The 27,304-nt window shown below is 36.3% G+C and overlaps 1 long non-coding RNA gene across 1 annotated transcript; it reads right to left on the bottom strand.

Annotated features, from left to right (window-relative positions):
- Positions 1-7,547: 7,547 nt before the first annotated feature.
- LOC133324683 (uncharacterized) lies at positions 7,548-25,854 on the bottom strand. Its single transcript, XR_009754136.1, has 2 exons — positions 25,646-25,854; positions 7,548-8,199 (listed from the first exon to the last, which is right to left on the bottom strand). It is a non-coding gene; the product is annotated as an uncharacterized LOC133324683 (long non-coding RNA).
- Positions 25,855-27,304: the final 1,450 nt, after the last annotated feature.

Below are 27,304 nucleotides of genomic sequence, written 5' to 3'. Positions count from 1 at the left end.
GTTCAACTACAATTATTGGTTTCATGCACTTGCATGCTATCTCCTAGTCATTTACACATAACCCTGAACCATAAATTGTTTTTAAAGTGGTATATCATATAAATAGCTGAGGGCGTGCGGCGAACTGCATACACATCAATGTTGTTTCGGATTGTGGGTTCGTTTGATTTTTATTTCTTTCTATTTATTGTTAATTAAATAAAGAGGCATTCAGGCAGGCTCGTGGGGTGGCAACAAAAGAAAGTAAAAACAAATAGAAACCAAAAACCAACAATTTTTTTCTTTTCAGTCACGTTGTTTAGGCCTCGAGAAGGAGGAGGTGATAAAAATATACACTTTTTAGAATTTCTACACCACCATGTGGTAAATCCAATATTTTGTTGCTTTGCTCGTTTGTGTATGTGTTTGCAGAGAGAGAGAATAACTACACAACCGTCTTAATTTGTCATTGTCGAATTTATTATTGACAAGTTCTCAACTACTGAATTTACCAATGTGCGAGAGAGAGAGAGAGCGAGCGAACAAGTCAAAACAAGCCGATTGCATGCGAACGTGACAGTTCTCACATAAGGCGGTTTGGTTACAATGACAACGTAAACGTATGGCGTATGTCATATTCATAAGCCTGCTGTACACTATAAGGCGTTATTACACAATATGCTTGGGTTATGGCAGTGTTGTTGTTGTTGTAGCAGCCCTATTACTTTTACACAATTATGGCAGTGTTGTGAGTTTTAATGATTGTTTAAATAAATCATAATAAAATAGAATAAGATTTAAAGAACATAAACGATTAATGCCATGTTCTGACGGTCATCCGAACAACATAGTTCGCTCTCAGAATTACGTACATGAATTAACCCGTTCATACAACACTATTCATAATTCATGTCATCAGAGTTTTTAATTTCAAACTTTTTGTTTCTTGTTTTACACCAAAAATATAACATATTTTAGTGAATTACATAGGGATCTAAATAGAAAAAATAATTCTCTTTCTCCTGAATATAGTATGAATCCATATCTATTTACTTTTCATTCATGTTTTCCATTTTTTCTGAAAATGTTGTTGTTTTTAATACATTTTTATATTTTCTCAATTCAAATGTCACATACTGTCACATATACAAATTTGGAGAATTTTTTGTTTGAGTTGCCCCACATTTGTTATTTGTTTTGTACGCTAATTAGAACCAAGGGAAAAGAAATGCATATTGCATTATATAGAAAACAAAATTTACATCCTGCTGCATATATAAAAACTCTACAATTTTTTACTTTTCATTCATGATTTTCAATTTTACTGAAAAAGTTTGAAAATTTCATAAATATTTTCAAACTGTCAAAATTAATTTATTTTCGATAAATACTCTCAATTGTTAGGGATGGGACAAATTTATTGGTTATTCAGAGAGTGATTCGAATTGAACAACGTACAAAAGTCGGTGTTCGCTCAGACAATTTTGTATGGGGAACTAAGTAATTACTTCATAATTAAGGGTCGAACAACGAATGAGAGAGCGAACAACGCTCGTCTGTACATGGCATAATTCATGTTGTTTATTTACCTATTAACGCACAAGAAATAATAAATAACAAAAGATATCGAAAAAAGTAATATTTTTATGATTTTTATAACATAAAAATGCCATGGCATAATTATGGAAGGTAGTCTCATTTGAGAAATTGATAATGGCAACACCTTTTAATTCTATAACGTTTGATGTATCAAAATAAAAACATTTGTTTTTGTCTCGACCATCTGTCAAAATTTTACTTATAACATTTCACATTTTTGGCAACAGTGCGCATCGAATTCAAATTGAATTTATGCACTTTGACAGTTAATCGAGACATCAACTGCATGATATACGTACATTTCGAAGAAAGATATTCCAATTATATTTTGAAGGCTGGGTGCTGTCAAAGGCGAATTTATGATAAAATTAGAAACATATGACTGCATGAGACTACCTTATATAATTCCTATCCTATGCATGTTTAATTACAGTATAGCAAGCATTGTATAATTAGGGCACATTTATTCCGAACTTTTTTAAGAATTTTTTGTATTTATTCAACATAAATTCGAAGGCAAAGACAACATATACAAGGTAGGCCATAGTATGACAAATAAAAATATTAAATTATTTTGAAGAAAATATTGCCGGTAAAATCCAATAAAAACAGATGATCCTGAAAATGTTATAGTACGTTTATATTGTAACGGATTTCGTTAACCCAGTGGGTTTCAATTGTCATATAGTAGGTACAAAGTTGTAATGTAAATACGGTTTTAGCTTTCATTGTAATATTTCAAAGTCGAAATACAATTCGAATACATGATTTTTATTTGTTGTTTTTTTATCTTGAGATATTTTATTCTGAAAATCTAAAAAAAAAAAATTATAATAACTTAATTTTTTGATTTGATTTTTTCCTCATATGGTCATAAAACAGCTGATTAAATATCAGCTGATGTTACTGGGAAAACAAATCACTGTGTACATTTTGTCTATAAGAATTTTTAACACATCTCGCCAAAATGCTCTCCAAACGTACTCTCTTTTACTAGACTTTTGCGAAAAACGAAAAAAATTTTGCAATAATTTGCACACATTATTGAGTAAAAGAACAAACCCAGAGTTTCATTTTTCATTTGCATGGTAAATATCGATGAATAGTAACATTGACTAAAAATTGTCACCGAAATAATGAAACCAGTGGAATATGTATGTAAACGTATACAAGTAACAGCTGACTGCCAACAATAAGGCTACTTTTAGACTACTAAATCCACTCGATTTCAAACGTAAATTCCATTGCGTATTCGTCACGTTACCGTATACATCAATAATTATATTTGACGTATACGCTATGAAATTGACATTTGAGATCGAGTGAATTTCGTAAATCTAAACGTACCTTAATGCCAGACTAAACTGTTAGGGTTTTGTAGTTCGATTTGGAAATCAAGTCGATTTAGAAGTCATAGCTTAAACTCGCCCTAAATTTCAATTTACATTGATTTACTATACAAAATTAACAGTACGTTTACATTGTACCGGATTTATTAAATCCAGCCGATCTAAATTGTAAATTTCATTACATATATGCCGAATAAATCCTCATAGAGGAGGTTAACAGTACGTTTACATTTAACCGGATTTCGTTAACCCAGTGGGTTTCAATTGTCAATTCCTTTGAATATATGTCAAATAAATCCAAAAAAGTTCTAATGTAAATGCCGTTTAAATCTAATACATTTCTCAGATACAACACTGCTTTTTCAAAAGAAAAAAATCATCACATCTCCCGAAATTATGCTTCAAAATATGTTAAAATTCAAAACATATGGCAGCTGCTGCTGTAAAATTGAGATCTTTGTAATGAATAATTTATGAATTATAAATATTATTATAATTGAAAAAAAAAAACAAACGCTTTTATGCATTTTTGACCTAAGATTGAACAATTCCTATTAGAATTATGAAAATATTGATTAAAAATTATAACATATACGATGAAACCAGTAAATGTGTATGCATGTAAACAAATAACAGCTGACTGTCAACTGTATATAGCATTCATTTTGTATCTCGACTTGGAAATCTAGTATATTTAGAAGGCATACTGAAACACCTTTAGACTATGGCTTCTAAATCGACTCGATTTGTAAATTGATGTACTAAATCTTTGCACTTTAAACGGTATGTACATTATAACGTTTTACCGGGTTAACCTACTTTTTGAGAATATAGTTGACATATATGCAATAAAATTGACAACATATACCCACTGGGTTAACGAAATCCAGTACAATGTATACGTATTGTTAGATTAGTATTAAAGTAATATAGTCAGTCAGCTGATATTTGTTTATACACAAGGCCTATCAATAAAGTCACCCAGAAATATCAGCTGATTTTAAAATTGCTGTCAATATTCATTTTTGTGGATTGTAAAGTAAATTATGCAAATGTTTAAATTCAATGGTGGCCATCTGATTAAAATTTTTTCTCAAAGTGGCCTATTCTACCAAACCAAAATACATATTTTGTATTGTATTGTAATGTAAATTGAATTATTTTCGAATTTAATTGATAATTTTTTATTGCGCTCCTCTTGAAGTTTAATAGAGCGCTTTTAGACTACTAAATCCACTCGGTCTCAAATGTCAATACGGCACCTTAAGGTACGTTTAGATTTAAGAAATCCACTCGATCTTAAATGTCAATTGAATAGCATATACGTCAAATGTAATCCAATGGATTTGTGAGCATGTGAGCCTGCAATATAGTACTATATTGCACTAGTTGTGCAATTTTTACTAGAAAAGCGTTTCCTTACGTCGAAAAGTAGGAAAATTTTAAGTTAAATTTAAGAGAGTTAAAACCAAAATGGCGTTCTCTTCTCCTATTTTCTGCAAGACCAATTTGGCCTAGCACGAAATAGTAAATGTAGTAAATTGTGAATTTGACATTTGATTACCAGAGATATACAGTCCGAAATAAAGCATATGAAAGTTAGCGCTTCAAAAAAAGGACACACGCACAGACGCACACACATTTGCTTGAAAAAAAAAACAAATAGGAAATTTAAAAATGGACAAACTGATTTTTTATTATCTTTTGAAGGATAGCGAAGATGAATGACTGGCAGAAGATACAGATGAAGATACTATAGAATGAAGATGTGAAGATGAATGTGTGTACATTGGTCCAAAATATCTTGGGCTTAAGTCAATTTTAGGGGCATTTTTACAGTAAGTAGTCCTCGGTGAACTGATTACAGTGATATATATTTTATAGGGAGAAATGCATACTTCCCGCGATATGGGCCTTAAAAAGTACCCGACATAACCTTTTAATGATACCCATATTGCCTTGGTGGCAATAGAAAAAGGGTTGTTTCGAAAAGGTTGTTCCGAAATTTCAAGGCCAATATCTCGGGAAGTATGCATTTCCCCACATGAAATTTATATATCGGTGATCCGAGTGGAGCCCTTAAACTTGACTTGTTCCATATCTTGTTGTTCATGTTTGCTAAAACATTCCAATCGAAATATCTGCCAATTTCAATAGCATTAACGTTATGGGAGCGTCCAGCCATGTAAACCTTTCCGTTCACAAATCCAGTGGATTATATTTGAAATATATTGACATTTGAGATCGAGTAAATTTCGTTAATGTTAACTAATTTTTTTCTCAGTTATTAGTGCAACAAACACAAATTTTAGGAAGAAATCATAACCTTTCATTCATTTTTCGCGTTTGTTTGCAATATGTTGAAAAATATCATTTGACAGAAAAAGTCACTACCTACAGAGTTGCTTTCTTGTTATTCACCTCGTATTATTGTACCATGAATACTATTAAATAAATAGATTTTTGAATTTTTTGCCATAAAATCTTCATATTGAATATTGTTTTAGTTCTCTTACCTTTTTATAAAATTGTCCGCGTCGCGTAAATAGTTGTTATAAATACAAATTTCTTCCCCGGAACTATTCTACAGTATATTGTCTTTGCTCAATGTTATGGACGACAAAGTCACATCATGTGATGTTTGGTCAAATCGTGTGATTATTACAAAATTCCGTTCTTTTTTGTTTTCTTTACTATTTTCCCCCCTATTACATAAAAAACGTATGTTTTATTCTTTTTGTTATTTCCACCCATCCTATGTTTATTGATTATTAAATTAGGCAATGAAGAAGAAAAGGCGACAACAACAACAAAAAACAAACACTAGCAATATGACACGTTAATGACATTGCCAATGAATGGGTTAATAATAAATATAAAAACAACAACAACGACAAAATAAACCACACTACCGTTACAATGACCATGACTGTAATGTCATTAAGTGGGTGGAAGGGTGATAGAAAGGGGCTAAAAAACAAATTGGAATCTATGCGAGAGTTCGAAAAAAAGAAAAGCATCAATGTGTGAATATCGTCTCGCAAAAAACTGTTAATTTTGCTCGATTATGCATTCACACACACACAGGCACACATGCATCTAGGCATCCATATGTAAGAGTGATACCTATAACCCCAACAACACCACGACATGTGGCGGCAGCTTAGAAATGGAGGGAAAGTAATGCATTACTGTTGGTTGAGCTTATGTCAAAATGAGGCATGTTTTTGTTTGCAAGGTAGTAATTATTGTTCACATTGGTCGGAATTACATAAAGTTGTGACTTTTCATAAAATGACAAACAGTTATTGTAAAATTAAGCTGTCAAAATAAAATATGTCATAAAACATATGTTTTATGTACTACTAATTTGGTTTGTTCTCGTTTGTTTTTAGCCATGGCACAATAAACAAGAACATGGCACATTTAATACAGCTGATGACTTGATTAACTGTCAAAGTACATGATTTCTATTTGAATTCGATGTGCAATGTTGCCAACCATGTGAAATATTATATGGAAAATTTTGGCAGATGGTCGAGACAAGAACAAATGTTTTTGTTTTGATACATCACCTTATTATTGCTTCATGTTTTTAGCCAATCTGAAGTTGACCTTCCTGGATACAATTTGGCTACATTGCTATTTTGGCCGTATTTTTTAATTTTTCGATATGTTATAGAATATGTTTACATTTTACCGGATTTAGTGAACTCAGTGAGTTTAAATTGTCAATTCCATTGTACAGGGTCAAAAAAAAGAAAAAAAAAACTGCAACCAACTTCAGACTGCTGTCATTTCTAACCGACAGCTGTTAAAATTATTCCAGCTCATTATATTGTTTACAAGCGTACAAAAGCATTTTGGTAAGAATTTTCCAGAAAAAAGTTATTCGTGATGGAATTCAAGCGTGATAGTGTGATTTCTTTATATTTGGAAACCGACAAGTGACTATCGTTAGAGCACTCCAGCATTTAAATGTGAATAACTCTTGTGTGCAAGGCATAATTATACAAGCTAGTCTCATGCAGTCATATGTTTCCAATTTTTTCATAAATTTGCCTTTGACAGTATTCTGCTTTCAAAATTTAAATAAAAATATCTTCCTTCGAAATGTGTCCAGTGGCAAAAATTTTTGAATCATTTATATTTATTAATATTTTTAAGTTCCCTGCCTATAAAACCTATAAATATACTGGAATCGTAGACCGACGTAAAGGAAGTGGACGGAAGAAAACAGCAATATCGTGGAGATTCAATAATTCCAACAATAAAAACAATTGCATGAATGATCCTTCGCCCTAAAAAGGCATAAAGCTCAAAAATTCAGCTTGAGCCCGGCTGGGATTTGAACCCTGGTTCCCATGGCATCAGTTAATTGTTGTCCGGCGCCTTAGCGTTCAAAGCCGCTTAACCAGCGGCGAAACGCGTCGCATAATGCTGGGAATGTAGTATCTCTCTGGATTTCCTCTTCATTGCAACATCGTAGCTCATCTCGACAGAGAAATTAATGAAAAACCAGCAGATGGTCGGAAAAGTAAAGAAGTGACTTGATCAAAACTCGCGTCGCTGTGATAGAAAAATGACTTGTGAACTGAACATATCGCAATATTCGATTCGTCAAATATTGAAAAATGAGCTCGGGGTAAAGTCATTGAAATTCCAAAAAGAGCAAGAACTTACACCGCAACCGTAAGAAAATAGACTCAAAAGAGCTAAAAAGTTGCTTCGCTTGGCCGAAATTGGTGAACTGCCGAATTTGGTTTACTCCGATGAGAAAACATTCGTTGACCAACAGTTTGTAGACAAACAAAATGATCGTGTTTACTTGCCAAAGAGGGCAGCTGTAAATGTGTACCTTCGGTTGGCCACCAGAACTCAAGCGCCGGCCATCGTGATGGTGTGGGCCGCCATAACAGCCGATGGTCGCTCTCCGCTCGTATTAATCGACCGTGGCATCAGAATAAATGCCGAATATTATCGCGAAAATATTCTGGAGGGTGTATTTAAGCCTTGGGCAGGCAAACATTTTGGCCGCAGATCTTGGACATTCCAACAGGACTCAGCACCATCGCACTCAGCATGCGCCATCCAAAAATAGTTACAAAATGAGGTTCCTCGCTTCATTTCCAGCGCACAATGACCAAAATCTCCGAATACCAATCCGTTGGACTATTGTGTCTGGAGTATTTTGGAAAACGAGGTTGGCTCTAAAAAATACCAAAGTGTCGATCACCTCAAGCAAGAGCTTCGCCGGGAATGGGCCAAAATACTGCAGAGCAACATTGGGAAAGCGTGTGACGGTTTTATTGGCCGTTAGAAGGCCATAATTCGTGCCGAAGGTGACCAATTCGAACAAATCTACACGCGTACAAAATCTCCGTATACCAATCCGTTGGACTATTGTGTCTGGATTACTTTGGAAAGCAAGGTTGGCAATAAAAAATACCCAAGTGTCGATCACCTCAAGCAAGCGCTTCGACGGCAATGGGCCAGAATACCGGAGAGCGAAATTCGGGAAGCGTGTGACGGTTTAAATCTAAACTTATTCTAAAATTTGATCCTATTTCCGACATTCAACAAAATTAAGGAAGTTTTTTATCTCTCCTGTATATGTGTCAAATAAATCATCATAGAATAGGTTAACCCGGTAAAAAGTTCTAATGTAAATGTCGTTTTACCTCTTTTTGCAGTTTCGTTAACCGAAACATAACTACGTTTATACTATGCCTTTTAAATTGACTCGATTTATAATACGATTAACTAAATCCTAACTGTTTACACTGGCCTTAAAATTATATAAAGACAGTCAGATGATTTTTATTTACATATACATACGTCAAATACCCCAAAATGTAAACAAATGTCTTACTGAAAGTCTATGCCGTAATTTATAGAGTATCGAAATAAAAAACGCCTCTATTATTAGACATTACCAATGCAGTCACGAAAACTCACACATACATAGCATGCACAAAATTTTCTTTGTGAGTGGATTTCTGTGTGGGTGTGAGTGTGTTTGGAGAAAACCCCTCCACAAATTGATTGAGGGTAAGACAAGTGTTAAGATATGATTTTTTGTTTTGTTTTTTACTATTGTGTTTTATTTCATTTTTTTGTGTGGAGCGTAATTTAAATGTTGTGCTTTTGTTTTAGTTTAAAATAGAACGGGTAGTGATAAACATTCAAATAACGGTAGCTTGACCATTTCCGGCCAACAAAAAATTTTATATGTATATTAAGAAAAATTTGTCTAATTCATTTGTCACATAGTGTTTTATAATTGGATGGTGAGTGTGTAATTTCATTCATGTAATGTATGAAAAATATTATTGTTATTATTAATGGTCTGTTCCCGTACTGCAAGAATCTACTACTTTTTACTACGATAACGAAATTTCCTTTATGTTATCGAAGAAAATAGTAATATCTAGTAGATTCTTGCAGTACGGGAACAGACCATAAGTGACAAAATACAAAGTGATCACTACCTCTTTTGTTTTTTTTTTTTTAGAATAACATAGCATCGTAAGTATATAAAATTATAAATTTTTTTAATAAATAGCCTAGTAATTTAATTTGATAGGGGAAAAAAGAAGTGAGTTCATCGAAAGTGTTTCAAAATCATTATACGGCATTTACATTAGAACTTTTTACCGGGTTAACCTACTTTATGAGGATTTATTTGGCATATATTCAAAGGAATTGAAAATTTAAACCTACTGGGTTAACCAAATCCGGTTAAATGTAAACGACCTTTTTATATTGTTTTTAATCTACAGCACTTAATGCATTTTGACATAAAAGATTTTAAGTCGACTCGATTAAATAAATAGAGGAATTGACATTTGAAATCGAGTGGATCTATAGTACGTTTAAATTGTACTGGATTTCGTTAACCCAATGGGTTATTGTCCATTTCATTGTATATATGTGAAATAAATCCTCATGAAGTAGGTTAACCCGGTAAAATGTTCTAATGTAAATACAGTTTTAGTAGTCTAAAATCTACTCTTACTCGATTTCAAATGCCAATTCCATAACGTATACGTCACCTTAATCATGTTCACAAATCCAGTGGATTATATATGACGTATACGTTATGGAATTGACATTTGAGATCTAGGGGATCTAAACACACTTTAAACACGCTTTTACACATGATTACAAAATGAGGTTCCCCTCAGCGCTAAATGGCCACCAAAATATTCGGATACCAATCCGTATGCCTATTGTGTCTGGAGTATTTTGGAAAGCGAGGTTGGCACAAAAAAATACCAAAGTGTCGATCACCACAAGCAAGCGCATCGCCAGGAATACCGCAGATCAACATTCGGGAGGCGTGTGACCACTTTATTACACAGTTTCTACAATTGATTCTGTCGCTCTATAATTTTTATTAACTACCAAATTCTCACCGTCATTCTACATAGCTAGAGTTTACATCATATCTTAAGATAAGAAAATACTTTTTGTCCGCTACAGGGTTAGCGATATCCTCAAATGCTAACTAAAACGACATGTACATTAGAAATTTTTATCAGAGTAACCATGAGGATTTTTTTGACATACATTCAATGTAATTGTCAATTTAGAACTATTTGGTTTACTAAATCCAGTACAATGAAAATGTATTATAGTGTTGCGTACCTCATGGCACAATAAATGGGTAGTCCATTTAGCTCAGCTGACTATGAGATTAACTCTCAAAGTTTCTACTTGAATTCGATGTTCAATGTTGCCAACCTTGAGATAAGATACATTTTAACAGATGATCGAATAAATGATTGCAACGTTGCACATAAATGTAGACGTTTATAGTTTAAATAGGATAAAAACGTTCCGAACTGCCCTCGTATATGGATTCACCCATATCTTGAGAATCCAAAAATTGTGTGTTAGAATTTAAGTTAATTTGTGTTGTCAGTAGTTAGTTAAATAATGCATAAGTTTAAAACTTGTGCGGATTTTTAATGACTAATTGTGTTTGATACGTGAGTGTAGAGTTACCGCCGAAGTAAGAAAATCACAATTCTGGTTAGTTTTCGTTTCTACCAAGAGAGATTCCTTAGGCAGAAGAAATTAAGAGAAAATTATTGGCCGCAGTTGGCATAATCTAGTAGTGACAAAAGGTAGTCTGAGAATTTACTCACAAAAGATTTATTCGGCGGGAATTAAAAGTCCCTAAATTTATATGACTAAAATTGTTTATATTTTTGATATTTGAAAATATGTTGTGTTAAGTTTTTTCTATTTGTGAGAGAGGGAATTAAGGGGGAAGACATACAAGAATTCAAGCCTGCCCTGTTAAGTTGGCTTCGAATGAATTGTCAATTTATAAATGAATATCAGAGTCAAACTTGAATTTGGTCGCCGTTCTCCTTCTTTTACAATATAAGAAGTCAACTTAACATGCCATGCTTGAAAGTCATCTTATGTTTTCGCCCCTTTAGGGGGTTATAATGATGTAAGTGTGTAAAAAATCATTTAAAATTTGGAACAAAGGGTCAAAGAAGGGAGGGCATAGTGGAATAACGTGAAAATCAAGTAAGATGTATGTATCTATTCCCGAACCGCAAGAATCTTACATTTTTCCTTTATGATATCGAAAAAATTAGCAAACATTAGTAGATTCTTGAAAATACGAGAAAATACCACAGCTGATGTTTGTTAACGTACACTAACTGAAAACTAAAAATAAAACTAACTGAAAACATGTGTCAAATAGGTCATGATGAAATTTCGACAGAACTGACAATCACAACTGATGTTTTGTGTTTTGATGTAAATAAGTGAACTTTTTGCTTTAACCGTGGTACAATTATACGAGGTAGGGTATCTTTTGTCAACTTAGAGAAAATACGCCTCTACTTTGTGGGCTATAATGACATTGTTGACGTTTTCATAATCGAAGTCAATTCACCATAATGTATTTTGACAGCAAACTTGAGAAGCATCTGATTTCCAGTTTGTCTCCCTGGTTGACCTTATTATTAGACCATGGCAGAAACTACGCACTTTGACAGCTAATCTGATAGTCAGCTGCTCTAAATGGAATACCTATGGTATAGCGTATACGTCGAATAAATATCACTACTAAATTTATTGGTTTTATTTGATGTATAGGTTGTTTTAATTTCACTTCCTTATACAATTATTAATTAAATTATTGACAATTAAAAAACAAACAAAAATAAAGGTCATTACACCTCCCTAAAGCATTCGGTGTATTTTTCACATTTTTCCCATGATAAACAAAAAGACTCAAGGCTCTATGACCAGTGTGAAACTGACAGCTGTGTTAAAAAACAACAACAAATCACAAACAAATAAAAAGCTTTTTTCTAACAGTTACCTACACTACCACATGACACACAACAATGACATTTACTACATTTACTGCTCTTTTGTCAAATTGTGTTATTTTCTCTCTCGCTCTCCATGGTGGAGACTTCATTTGTAAAGAGAACGCGCGCACACACACACACACACACATGACGCCGCAATGAATGACACACACAGGACCAAAGGCAATGCCAATAGTGAAAAAAATGAGTTATGATTGTGCATGGTTTAGTTCCTTTGTAAAAATGAAAACGTATAGAAGCACAACGCAAAGCATCACGATGAAGTAGAATTTAAAAGGAAAAAATGCAAATTACTAGAAAAAAAGAAAACCAAAAGATCCCAAAAATCAAAAAATAAATAAATTGGGAAAAAGAAATCCTTTAAAAAAATAAATAAATATTTAAATTAATAAAAAACAAAAATAAATCGTTAGTGATTCAAATGTGTTAGTGCGTCGTATGTGTGCGCTGTGTCTACGAGTGAAAATGTTAGAAAAACCACTAATCGAAGAAAAATCAAATTACAAATATTTATTGTATCCTTTAATAAGCAAAGGAATGTAAGCTTTTTAAACCAACAAAAAAAAAATATTCGATGTGATATATAGGTATAAAAGAAAAAAAAACTTGCCTGCGTGTGTGTAGTAAATATCTGTTGGTGTGTATGTGCGCGTGTGTCTCCTGTATAAAAAACAACAACAACAAAATCAACCAATTAAAAGTGGCTATTAATAGCAATTTATTATAACAAAGAAGTGAAAACTAACAACAAAGAAAATATGGAGTGAAATTGTGGAAAATTTTACCCCCTGGTGGAAAAAAAAACACTGGGGAAAACACAAAATTCCAATTGATTTTTTTCTCGTCTTGCCAAACAATGATTTTGTGAAAGGTGTATGTTACAAGCAGCAGCAGTAAGGATATCTTCTCAATCCTCCGCTGTGGAGACTGAAAACACTGAGCAGAAAATAAAAGAGCAAAATAGAATGCCTGTCATTTGGCATCCTTAGAAATTTGAAGTTTTTTTTTATCAAATTTCAAACATGTGAAATCGTGATTTTCGCATCTCTGTTCAAAACACAACAATATTAGGAGTGGGTATTCAAGAACATATTTTGCTGTCCGCAGCAAGTAGTGGATGAATGATACTTCCATTATGCCTGCCTTTGTTGCAGTTCGAAGTTTTTTTTATTATAATTCATGCGTTGCTAACAATCCTAGGCTATCAAAAACTCGTTCTGAACCTTCATTGACATCTCAACTGATCGATGTTCGGACTTGAATTCATGCTTGTCAATAATCCCATTTTATCAAAAACAATTTTCGGTGTTCGGAAAAAGTAGTTGATAACTGATCCTATCTAATATCCAATTTTGTTGCTACATTTTTCGTGCTTACAAAAGTATTGAAAATAACAATTTCCTGATTGGGAAGCAAGATAGTACCAATGGAGTGGCCAGGAACGAATCAGAATTCGAAAAAAAAAATTTTTTTTGGACCAATGAATGTAACCTACCACGTACGCAGATTTTTTCTACTGATTGTATTATTTTTTTAAATTGTTGTCTAAATGGTGCCCTACGTTATTACTTATTAAGTTGGCTATTGTCAGAACGTTTGTTCCATAAGCCAAACTTAAAGATTTCCAGATGCGTCGGCCTTGTGCGTGGCAAATTTGAAAGACCATGTTCCGAGATGTTGTCTTCCACTTGATGTTTTCATCGGATTCGTGGCCTTCCCCTTGGTTCGCTTTTATCGACGTAGATCTTCGAGAGAATTTTTCTTTCAAACACAGCAAGAGCTGCCTCATCTGCTTGCGCAAGAACCCATGCTTCAGATCCATATAACAGCACGGATAGTATCGGCGTGTTGTAGAGCGTGAGGTTGGTCTGGCAGATATGGTCTTGTCTTGTTAAAGCAATTGAAATTCATTCCAACAGGACTCAGCATCATTGCACTCAGCACGCGAAACCCAAGAAAGTTAACAAAACCACAAATCAGGTTCATCGCTTAATTTTAAGCAAACAATGGCCACCAAAATCTCCGGATACCAATCCGTTGGATTATTGCGTCTGGAGTATTTTGGAAAAAATACCAAAGGATCACCTCAAGCAAGCGCTTCGACAGGAATGGGTCATAATATCGCAGAGCAACATTCGGGGAATGAGTGGCGGTTTCTTTGGCCGTTTGAAGGCCATAATTCGTGCCAAAGGTGACCAATTCCAAAAAATCTAAACTTATTCTAAAAGTTTATGCTTTTTCCGACATCTTTTGCCTTCATTCAATAAAATTTTAAAAAATTTAAAAATGATGGCGTTTGGCTTTGTTGCTGTTTTTTTTTTTATCCCATCCGGTATATTCGTTATGTATTTAGGCTATGAATTACAGTTCCGGCATGTCTCAAAGGGTTTGTTCAAGATAATTCTTACCCTCTGGTTCCTAAACTCAATTTCATTTTTCGGATCATTTGCTTGTACATATATAAACAAAATTTAGCTTCGGGAAAAATCTTCTGCGGTAATGAATAAAATCAAATCTATGGATGATGATTCCAAACTGCTTTATATTGTTGGGTGATAAAGAGGCTCCACATTTAAAACTTATGTTATTCTAGAGACTTTATTGCCACTGAACAGAGTCGGCAATTCTCCTGAACTCATTCGTCGATATCACCTGTCGCATCTCAGCTGCTCGATATTAGAACTGAAGACCATGCATTAGAGAATAGTTAATGAATAACTCTCCTATTTTTATTGTTGTTCGATGCTCGAACTCAGACTCATGCGGTCGTACCAATCCTAGCATATTAAGAACATCTATCAAGAACCAATATTGAAGTTCGCAAAAAAAATTGAACGATCTTCCCATTATGTCTGACTTTGTTGTTTCCAGGAACATAGGGCATTCTCGATGGTGGAACTAAAATTCATGCGATGCTTACAATCACAGGTTATCAAAAACAATTTTTGGTGTTTACAGAAAATAGTTGATGAATGATCGTCCCATTGTGCTACCCGGCACATCTGATCTGATCGATAGTCAGATTCAAATTCATGGTATGTATGGTGTTCTCAAAAAGTAGTATATGAATGATCCTATCATAAAGATTACCTTTGTCACTGCTACAACTCCAATTCATGCGTTGCTAACAATCTGAGGCTATCAAAAACGTATGTTCGAATTAGTCACCTTTGGCACGAATTATGGCCTTTAAACGGCCAATGAAACCGTCACACACTGCACGATTGTTGCTCTGCGGTATTTTGGTCTATTCGTGGCGCAGCGCTTGCTTGATGTGATCTAAACTTTGGTATTTTTAGTGCCATCCTTGCTTTCCAAAAAACTCCAGACACAAGAGTCCAACGGATTGGTATTCGAAGATTTTGGAGGTCATTGTGCGCTGGAAATGAAGCGAGGAACCTCATTTTGTAACCAATCTTGGGGGGCGCACAAGGCTTTAATACACCCTCCACCCGCCACGGTCGATTAATACTAGCGGAGAGCTACCATCGGCTGTTATGGCGGCCCACACCATCACCATGACCGGCGCATGAGTTCTGGTGGCCAAGCGAAGGTGCACATTTTCAGCTGACGTCTTTGGCAAGTGAACACTATAATTTTTGTTTGTTTACAAACTGCTGGACAACAAATGTTTTCTCATCGAAGGAAATCAAATTTGTCAGTTCACCACTTTCGGCCAAGCGAAGCCACTCTTTAGCTCTTTTGATTCAATTTTCTTTCTGTTGCGGTGTAAGTTCTTGCGCCTTTTGGAATTTGAATTGCTCTACCCCGAGCTCATTTTTCAATATTTGCCGAATGGAATATTGTGATATGTTCAGCTTACGAGCCATTTTTCGGCCACTACGACGCATTGATTTTAAATCAAGTCGCTTCTTTACTTTTCGAACTATTTCTGCTGATGTTGCTCATCTCATCGAAGGAAATCAAATTTGTCAGTTCACCACTTTCGGCCAAGCGAAGCCACTCTTTAGCTCTTTTGATTCAATTTTCTTTCTGTTGCGGTGTAAGTTCTTGCGCCTTTTGGAATTTGAATTGCTCTACCCCGAGCTCATTTTTCAATATTTGCCGAATGGAATATTGTGATATGTTCAGCTTACGAGCCATTTTTCGGCCACTACGACGCATTGATTTTAAATCAAGTCGCTTCTTTACTTTTCGAACTATTTCTGCTGATGTTGCTGTTTTCTTCCGTCCATTTCGTTTACATCGGGCTACGGTAACGATCGATGATACGAGACACAAAATATTTATTCACATTCAAATGCTGGAGTGCTCTAATGATTGGCACTTGTCGTTTCCCAGCTAAATATAAAGAAATCTGACTATGACGCTTGAATTCCATCACGAATAACTTTTTTCTGGAAAATTCTCACCAAAATGCTTTTGTACGCTTGTAAATGAACTGTCGCTGGAATAGTAGTAAAAGTAGTCATTGAATCATCTTGTCTTTATATGTCTTTATTGCTTCCCAATCGCAGATTCTCAAGAATAATAGTTGATGTTCGCAGAAGGTAGGAGACGTCTGACCTACCAGAGGGACAGATTGAAATTCGTATTTTACAAAAAAAAAAACCCACTCTCAAGAAAATATGTTGGTGTTCGCAGAAAGCTTTGGTTGGTGATCGATTGAATGGTTCTTCCATTATGGCTGGATTTATTGTTACTTCTCGTCACATCTGAACTGCTCGATGTTCTGACTTAGTACTAGTTTAATACATATGCATTCATTATAGTGTCATATTTTGTAAAAAATGTCCATGTTTTTCTGCGAACGATACTTGTCAGCCAGGTTGATATTGTATTTTGTTGTTATTGAAATTTTATTGGCATTTCATAAACATGTATATTTTTTATTTATAGTGTTATTAATGTCATTATTTACAGGATATCGAAATGTGGTACATGTACATATAGCACTTACATCAATGTATATCTACATAAGCTTATACGCATACGTACTTGCTACAATTTCCTATAATGGTTCTTTAGTGTATCAACTAACTCTCCCTTTCTCTCTCTCTCACACACTCTCTTGCTCTGGGTACTTGTTTAATATAACAAATGCTTATACTATGTATGTAAATATGTATGTTTGTGTGTGCGTGTGTAGGGATTTGATTTTCATGGAGCGAAAAAAATCAAAATTATATTTCTGTGAGAGTGTATATGTGCCTGAAGCTTTGGGTTTCTTTTTGACACAATCAAGTGGTATACACTTGTATGAGCAGCGTTGTTGTAATAATAAAACAATTATTAATCACTTTGTTTTATACAGTTGTGCTACGGAATTATAGCATATGTTTTAGTTGCTATTATTAAAATTCATGCGTTGCTAACAATCCTATGTTATAATGAAAGATTTCTGGAGTTATATCTGATTGCCTTCATTGACATCTCTACTGATCCATGTTCGAACTCGAGTTCATATGTTGCTTTTAAACTCAGCTTATCAAGGACAATTTCCGGTGTTTGGAAAAAGTAGTTGATAAATGATCCTTCCTAATATTATTTTTTTGCTTCATCTGTTAGTACTGAAAAAAAATTGAAAATAACAATCTCCTGATCGAAAAGCAAAGTAGCACTAATGGAATGGCCAGGAACGACGAATCAGAATTCGAAAAAAAATTTAGACCAATAGTAAATGAAAAGCTATATGATGAATGGAACCCAACAGGTGCGCAGACTTTTTCTACTGATTGTATTATGTTTTTTACATTGTTGTCTAAATGGCGCCCAACGTTATTACTTACTTAGCTGGCTTGTGACAGAACATTTGTTCTATAAGTCGAGCATAAAAAAGATTTTCAGGCGCGTCGATCATGTACGAAGCTCTTCCAATTTGAAAGACCCTGTTTCCATCGAATTCGTGATCTTTCCCTTCTGCGTGAACCATCAGCAGGTTCGCTTTTATATGCCTTTTGTGCTGAGGCATCCTCCTAACCAATGTAGTCACTGCAGCTCGATACGTATGTATATGCCGATGTCCGAGAATAGATGGTACAACTCAACGCAGATTGATCCGCTCATTGATCTTTCGGAGAATAGTTTTCTCTCAAACACTCCAAGATCCATACAACAGCACGGGTAGTATCAGCGTATTGTAGAGTGTGAGTTTGGTCTAGCGAGAGGTGGCCTTGTTCCTGCTTTGCTTACTTAGACCATAGTAGCATCTATTGACCAACACTGTCCTTCTGCGAATTTCAAAACAGACGTCGTCAGTTTTTTTATGGCGGTACCGAGGTAAAAAAAAAATCTTTGAAAACCTCGAAGCTGTAGTTCTCAAGTTCCACAGTTGGTTCGAGTCTACTGGGCGTCTTGCGCGATGATAACATCAGCTTGGTCTTCTCGCCATTTACTGGCAGACCCACTTTAGAAGACTCCTTGTCAATATGTTCAAAGGTGGCTGTTACCGCTCACAATGTTCGACCCATTATATCGATGTCATCGGCGTAGGCGAGTAACATGAGTTTGCAATTTCTGTTCACCTTTACCTAGAGTATGACCTTTTCCAGCAGGATGTTGAAAAGATCACACGACAAACTTTCACTTGTCTTGTCGGTATTAAAGGGCTCCGAAATGTCCTTTCCGACTTTAACTGCTGACTTTGTGCCAGTTAAAGTTAACCTGCATAGCCGTATTAATTTTGCAGGAATGCCGAACGCAGTCGCGGATAGGGCTGTCGAATGCGTCTTTATAGTCGACGAATAGGGGAAATGTGTCGATGTGTTTTTCGTCGGTCTTTTCCATGATTTCCAGCGCAGTGTGAATCCTCGTACGGTATTAATGGGCTCCTATAGGTCCTTTCCGACATTACTGCTGAACTTGTGCCAATTAAAGTTATCCTGAATAGCCGCATTAATTTTGCAGGAATGCCAATCCAGAAATGACTTCAAAACACCTATGCTCAGTTAGGGCTGTTAAATGCGGATTTGTAGTCGACGAATAGGTGAAATGTGTCGATGTGTTTTTCGTGGGTCTTTTCTAGGGTTTGGCGCAGAGTGAAAATCTGGTCAATGGTGGATTTGCCAGATCTGAAGTCGCATTGATCTGGTCCAATAATGTCATTGACCATTGAATTCAGTCATTCACACAGCACACTGGGTAGCACTTAATATGCGATGGGAAGGAGACTTATAGTTGGCACATATTTTGTTGTTTTCTTATTGGTGCACGGGACACAGGATGCTGATGTACCAATCATTGGCCATGCATGCATTCCTATAGCCAAATTGTACTAATCAAGCTCCTGACCAGCATTTGACCATCGGTCTTGAATTGTTCGGCTGATAATCTATCGACACCTGCTGCCTTCTTATTAAACTTCAGTTGATTAATTGCTATTCCAATCATTGGCCATGCATGCATTCCTATAGCCAAATTGTGCAAGCTCCTGACCAGCATCTGACCATCGGTCTTGAATTGTTCGGCTGGTAATCTATGGAGACCTGCTGCTTTCTTATTAAACTTCAGTTGATTAATTGCTATTCTGACCTCATCTTGGCTAGGTGGTATACAATCTCTACCGTCATCTCTTATTGGTTCTGGGGTATCTCCTTCATCGCCACAATTTATTACTAGAAGCAAAATTGCAAAATCTTCCTTCCAGATCCTCAACACGCTGTATTTGTATCTGTCACCAGATTTCCATCTTCATCTCTATTTATAGCCGCAACAAGCAAAACTCCTCATGCGATCTGTGTTTGACCTGACCATGATTTCTACAGGGTGATGTAAAAACAAGTGAAAAAGCGTTATACCCTCCATACTATGGTGAAGGGTATAAAAAACTGCCACAAGGTCAAAAGCCATTTTTTTCAAATTTTATTGAAGTAAAGCAAAAAATGTCGGAAATAGCATCAAGTTTTAAATAAGTGTAGATTTCTTCGAATTGGTCACCTTTTTGCACGAATTATGGCTGAGTGGGATTTTATTGCGTCCTGTTGAAATTTCCTAGGTCTGCGGGTAAAATGTTTGCGTGCTTCTGTAATAAAAATGTGATAGTTTAATAAGAATATACCCTTTTCGCGATAATATTCGGCATTTATTCTGATGCCAAGGTCGATTAATACGAGCGGAGAGCGACCATTGACTTTTATGGCGTCCCACACACACCAGTTCTGATGGCCAAGCGAAGGTGCAAATTTTCAGCTGACCTCTTTGGCAAGCAAACACGATCATTTTGTTTGTTTACAAACTGCTGGACAACGAATGTTTTCTCATTGGAGAAAACCAAATTCGGCAGTTCATCACTTTCGCCCAAGCGAAGCAACTCTTTTGCTCTTTTGAGTCTATTTTCTTTCTGTTGCGGTGTAAGTTCTTGCACTTTTTGGAATTTCAATGGCTCTACCCCGAGCTAATTTTTCAATATTTGCCGAATGGAATATTGTGATATGTTCAGCAAACGAGCCATTTTTAGGTTGCAGTTTTTTCATCTCACCCTGTAGAATAAAGTTCGCTGAACATGACGATCATAAAACTGTAGGTTTCAACATTTTTATTATTTTTTACTATTTGACCACTAAGTGGCGCCCAATGTCAGTTTGTAGCCTGCAGCAAGATAGAGAATATGTAGTTCACCTGCTAGTCATAAGATCGCCCTTTTATATTGCGATTTATTTGTCCACACACTGTCACCTTTTATACAAAAAGTCCTGTGAGAACCATTTTGCCATTGTTTCAATATGATTTTCTAATTTTCCGCCAAAGTGGCGCCCAATATTAATTGGGTGTTTTACAAATTTTCTTATTCAATTATTCATTCAAAACATACTGTTTCTAACGTATATATCCTCAATATATTTACATTAAATGACATTTCGATACTCCTCAAATAATTGTGGCATTTCCAAGCCATTGAATTTCATCACTTTTTACCGACCCTCAGAATTAAAAGTGTTGACATTTTAGATTTCTTTTTTTTTGTTTGTCGTATAGCAAACACGCGTTAACTGGCTGCCAAATATACCTGTACAGAGAAAAATTGTAACTGTAATAAAAATGTGATAGTATACATTTGTATGTGTGTGCATTTACACAAAATCTCTTATTACATTCAACTGGCATTTGATTTGATATGCTCATTTGAGTTTTCCTGTTAAGAAGAAAAAAATAATAAAGAAAACATAAAAATACTACCGGAATTTAAGTCTCCACAGACAACATGTGTGAGTGAAAAATACTCTACAAATCACATGTTTACTCTCCCTTAACACCGCTCTCTCTCTCTCTCTCTCTGTCACTCCATGGTTTACAAACTACCCCAACATTTTTTAAAGAGCGTTACACCATCAGAAAGCTTTTAAGAGCTTAAATTGTTTGTGGGCTCTTTGTATCACTCTTTCTCTCTCCCTCTCTTTTTGGCATTTTAATGAAGCAAATAAAAAACACGTGAGTTGATTATTATTTTTCCAACTATTTGTGTTTATCCGACATACATACAGGGTGAGATGAAAAAACTGCAACCAACTTCAGACTGCTGTCATTTATAAGCCACTCGTCTGACAGCTGTTAAAATTGTTTCCAGTGACAGCTATATTGTTTACAAGCGTACAGAAGCATTTTGGTGAGAATTTTCCAGAAAAAAGTTGTTGTTCGTGATGGAATTCAAGCGTGATTTCTTTATATTTGACTGGAAACCCACAAGTGGCTATCGTTATAGCACTCCAGCATTTAAATGTGAATACATTTTTTGTGTCTCGTACCATCGCTCGTTACCATGATACTGGTAGCGTAGCGCGATGTCAACGAAATGGACGGAAGAAAACAGCAACATCAGCAGAAATAGTTCGGAAAGTAAAGAAGCGACTTGATTGAAATCGAAGCTTCGTAGTGGCCGAAAAATGGCCCGTGAGCTGAACATATCGCAATATTCCATTCGGCAAATATTGAAAAATGAGCTCGAGGTAAAGTCATTGAAATTCCAAAAAGTGCAAGAACATACACTGCAACAGAAAGAAAATAGACTCAAAAGAGCTAAAGAGTTGCTTCGCTTGGCTGAAAGTGGTGAACTGTCGATTTTGCCGGTTTTCTGCGATGAGAAAACATTCGTTGTCCAGCAGTTTGTAAACAAACAAAATGATCGTGTTTACTTGCCAAAGAGGTCAGCTGAAAATGTGCACCTTCGGTTGGCCAACAGAACTCAAGCGCCGACCATAGTTATGCTATGGGCCGCCATAACAGCCGATGGCCACTATCCGCTAGTATTAATCGACCTTGGCATCAGAATAAATGCCGAACATTATCATGAAAATATTGTTACTTACTTAGCAGGCTTCTTACAGGTTGTTCCATAAGCCGACCTTAAAAGAAGATTTCCGAGCGCGTCGGTCTTGAGCGTAACTCGTCCAATTTGAAACACCACGTTCCAAGATATTGGCTTTTACTTGAACTTTCCATCTAATTCGTGGCCTTCCCATTCTGCATGAAGTAGGCTCACTTTTATATGCCTTTTGAGCTGGGGCATTCTCATTCATTCTGCAGCTGCAGCTCAATACGACTGACTGTGTCAATGTCCGAGAATAGCTGGTACAGCTCTTGGTTCATTCGATGCCAATATTCATCGTCGACGCAGATCGGCCCATAGATCTTTCGGAGAATTCTTCTGTCAAACACCCCAAAAGCTGTCTCATCTGCTTGCGCAAATACCCATGCTTCAAATTCGTATAACAGGACCGGTAGTATCAGCGTCTTGTCATGTGTGAGTTTGGTCTGGCGGGAGGTGGCCTTGTTTCTAAATTGCTCACTAAGACCATAGTAAACATCTGTTGGCCATCACTCTTCTTCTCCGAATTTCAAAACTGAAGTCATTCGTTTCATTTATGGCGGTACCAAGGTATATAAAATCTTTAACGACCTCGAAGCTGGAGTTCTCAAGTTCCACAGTTGTTCCGAGTCTATTGGACGTCTTGCGCGTTGATACCATCAGCTTGATCTTCTCGCCATTTACTGCCAAACCCACTTTGACAGACTCCTTCTCAATTTGTTCAAAGGTGGTTGTTACCGCTCTCAATGTTCGACCCATTATATCGATGTCATGTACTTCTCAAGTTCCACAGTTGGTCCGAGTCTATTGGACGTCTTGCGCGTTGATACCATCAGCTTCATCTTCTCACCTTTTACTGCCAAACTCACTTTGGCAGACCCCTTCTCAATTTGTTCAAAGGTGGCTGTTACCGCTCGCAATGTTCGACCCATTATATCGATGTCATCGGAGTAGGCGAATTACATGTGTTGTTTGGTCATTTGGTCACATTTGCCTCTCGTAGGACCTTTACCAGCAGGATGTTAAAAAGATCACACGACAAACTGTTACCTAGTCTGAACCCTCGTTCGGTACTGAAGGCCTCCGATAGATCCTTTCCGATTTTTACTGCTGACATTGTGCTACTTAAAATTATCCTGCATTACCGTATTAATTATGCAGGAATGCCGAACACAAACATGGCTTTAAAGACCTCTGAACGGATAGGGCTGTCGAATGCGGTTTTATAGTCGACGAATAGGTGGTATGTGTCGACATGTTTTTCGTGGGTCTTTTCCAGGATTTCCAGCGTAGTGTGAAAATCTGGTCAGTGGTGGATTTGCCGGGTCTGCAGTTGCATTGGTGTGGTCCAATAAGGTCATTGAACATTGGTTTCAGTCGCTGGACTCGCACTTTATATGCGATGGGAAGCAGACTTATTCTTCTATAGTTAACACATATCGTCGTCTTGCCTCCTTTTTGTGTACGAGATCTTTTTCCAGCAGGATGTTAAAAAGATTACACGACAAACTGCCACCTTGTCTGAATCCTCGTTCGGTACTGAAGGGCTCCGATAGATCCTTTCCGATTTGAACTGCTGACCTTGTGCCACTTAAAATTATCCTGCATAGCCGTATTAATTATGCAGGAATGCCGAACGCAGACGTGGCTTTAAATACCTCTGAACGGATAGGACTGTCGAATGCGGCTTTATAGTAGAAAAATAGGTGGTATGTGTCGATATGTTTTTCGTGGGTCTTTTCCAGGATTTCCAGCGTAGTGTGCAAATCTGGTCAGTGGTGGATTTGCCAGGTCTGCAGCTGCATTGGTGTGGTCCAATAATGTCATTGAACATTGGTTTCAGTCGCTGGACTCGCACTTTATATGCGATGGGAAGGAAACTGTCGTATGTCGAATGCGATGTGTTTTTCATGGGTCTTTTCCAGGATTTGGCGCATAGTGAAAATATTCTGGAGGGTGTATTAATGCCTTGGGCACGCAAACATTTTGGCCGCAGACCTTTGACGTTCCAACAAGACTCAGCACGCGCCAGCCAAGAATTGTTTACCAAATGAGGTTCCTCACTTCATTTCCAGCACACAATGGCCACCAAAATCTCTGGATACCAATCCGTTGGACTATTGTGGCTGGAGTATTTTGGAAAGCAAGGTTGGCACTAAAAAATACCAAAGTGTCGAATACCTCAAGCAAGCGCTTCGCCGAGAATGGACCAAGATATCGCAGAACAGCGTGTGGTCGCTCTCCGCTCGTATTAATCCACCGCGGCATCAGAATAAATGCCGAATATTACCGCGAAAATATTCTGGCGGATGCATTAAAGCCTTGCCCAAGCAAACATTTTTGCCGCAGACCTTGGAAATTACAACAGGACTCAGCATGCGCCACCCAAGAATTGTTTACAAAATGAGGTTCCTTGCTTAATTTCCAGCACACAATGGCCACCAAAATCTCCGGATACCAATCCGTTGGACTATTGTGTATGGAGTATTTTGGAAAGCAAGGTTGGCTCTAAAAAATACCAAAGTGTCGATCACAGGGACGTACGCAGGGGGGCGGCCCTGAGGGCCCGGGCCCCCCCCGAAATGAATTTTTTTCACAGTAAATTTATGTTTGCAACAGCGATTTTTTTCATTTTGTACTACCGGGCCCCCCCGAAATGAAATCCTGTGTACGTTGCTGGTCGATCACCTCAAGCAAGCGATTCGATGGGAAAGAGCCAAAATAGCGTAGAGCAACATTCGGGCAGCGTGTGGTCGCTCTCCGCTCGTATTAATCGACCGTGGCATCAGAATAAATGCCGAACATTACCGCGAAAATATTCTGAAGGGTGTATTAAAGCCTTGGCCACGCAAACATTTTGGCCGCAGACCTTGGAAATTACAACAGGACTCAGCATGCGTCACCCAAGAATTGATTACAAAATGAGGTTCTCCGCTTCATTTCAGGCGCACAATGGCCACCAAGATCTCCAGATACCAATCCGTTGGACTATTGTGTCTGGAGTATTTTGGAAAGCAAGGTTGCCACTAAAAAATACCAAAGTGTCGATCACCACAAGCATGCGCTTCGCAGGGAAGGGGCCAAAATACCGCAGAGAAACATTCGGGCAGCGTGTGACAATTTTATTGGCCGTTCGAAAGCCATAATTCGTGCCAAAGGTGACCAATTCGAACAAATCTATACTTCTTCTAAAATTTGAAGGAATTTCCGAAATTATTTGCTTTCATTCAATAAAATTAAAAAAACTTGTAAAAATTATGGCGTTTGACTTTGTTGCAGTGGTTTTTTATCTCACCCTGTACATCCATACCCACAATAGACAAGCGTCATATTCTGTCACATTGCATTTGCGGATAAGACAGAAGAATAACAAAAAAAAACAAACAAAATTTTGCTGTCATTGCCATTTTAACAGAACAAAAATTTTCCCTCCAAAAATCCCTTGCATGTGTATGGGTTATGTTATGTTATGTCTCTCACACTGTGTTCATAACCCCCAATATGTAATTAGTGGGATATATGTACATATGTATGTATGTGTGTTAAGTGACCACCTATTATAGATTTGAAAAAATATTTCACTTAAAAAAGAAACACACAAAATTGACATTCTATTGATTTTTTATTGGACTTTTGTTGGATTTTTATACCCTTCCTCTTCCTTGAGTTTTCCTTTGGGGCGGGATTGCGTGTCAGCGTTTCTATCCACGTAATTGTTGTTGGTAGTGGATAATAGAAAAAAAAACCAAAATTATTACAAATTACGTTTAAAACAAATGTCTGAACTTGTAAATGGTAAATGACTTTGGAATGGTTTTTGAAAGAAAGAAAAAAAAGAATAACCACAATTTGTTTTGGGGGCCTTCGCTACTCCTTAATTGAGTTCGTGTGTAATTAAGAGGACAAATTAAGGCGTTTTTTTGGGTCACCAAAAATAATAACAATTTATTGACATTAACAACAAATATCTGACTTTTGTGGAGTAACATATTTTGTTAGTTGGGGGAAAAGTTTGATATTTTATTTATTTAATGGCCACACATCGATAATATTAAAGTTTCAATTGAGGTGAAGTTCTGTGGAGCGTATGCTCATTATAGCACAGTATGTCAATCATCTGTCAATTTTTTCCATATCATATTTCACATGATTGGCAACACTGCACATCGAATTCAAGTAGAAATTAACCACTTTGACAGTTAATCGAGACATCAGCTGCTCTAAATGGACTACCTATTCATTGTGCCAAGGTGCTATCCAGCGTACATTATTGGACCCATGATGTAATAATAAGGTGATGTATCGAAACAAAAAACTTTGTTTTTGTCTCGATTATCTGTCAAATTTTTCCATTTAATATTTCAAATGGTTGGCAACACTGCACATCGAATTCAAGTAGAAATTATCCACTTTGACAGTTAATCAAGACATCAGCTGCGCTAAATGGACTACCTTTTCATTGTGCCATGATTGGACCATATCAAATCCAACATTGACCAGATTTTCACACATACCACCTATTCGTCGACTATACAGGGTGAGATAAAAAAACTACAACAATGTCAAATGCCATAATTTTAACAACATTTTTTAATTTTATTGAATAAAAACAAAAAAAAAATGGAAATAGCATCACAATTTTAGAATATAAATTTGTTCGAATCGGTCACATTGGCCTTCAAACGGCCAATGAAACCGTCACACGCTGCCTGAATGTTACTCTGCGGTATTTAGGCCCATTCCCAGCG

Source organism: Musca vetustissima, unplaced genomic scaffold (genome assembly GCF_032173495.1).
Source record: "Musca vetustissima isolate MV318-11 ecotype Yass unplaced genomic scaffold, APGP_CSIRO_Mvet_v1 utg167810, whole genome shotgun sequence".
NCBI classification, from domain to species: domain Eukaryota; kingdom Metazoa; phylum Arthropoda; class Insecta; order Diptera; family Muscidae; genus Musca; species Musca vetustissima.
This window is presented reverse-complemented; position numbering and strand designations above follow the sequence as displayed.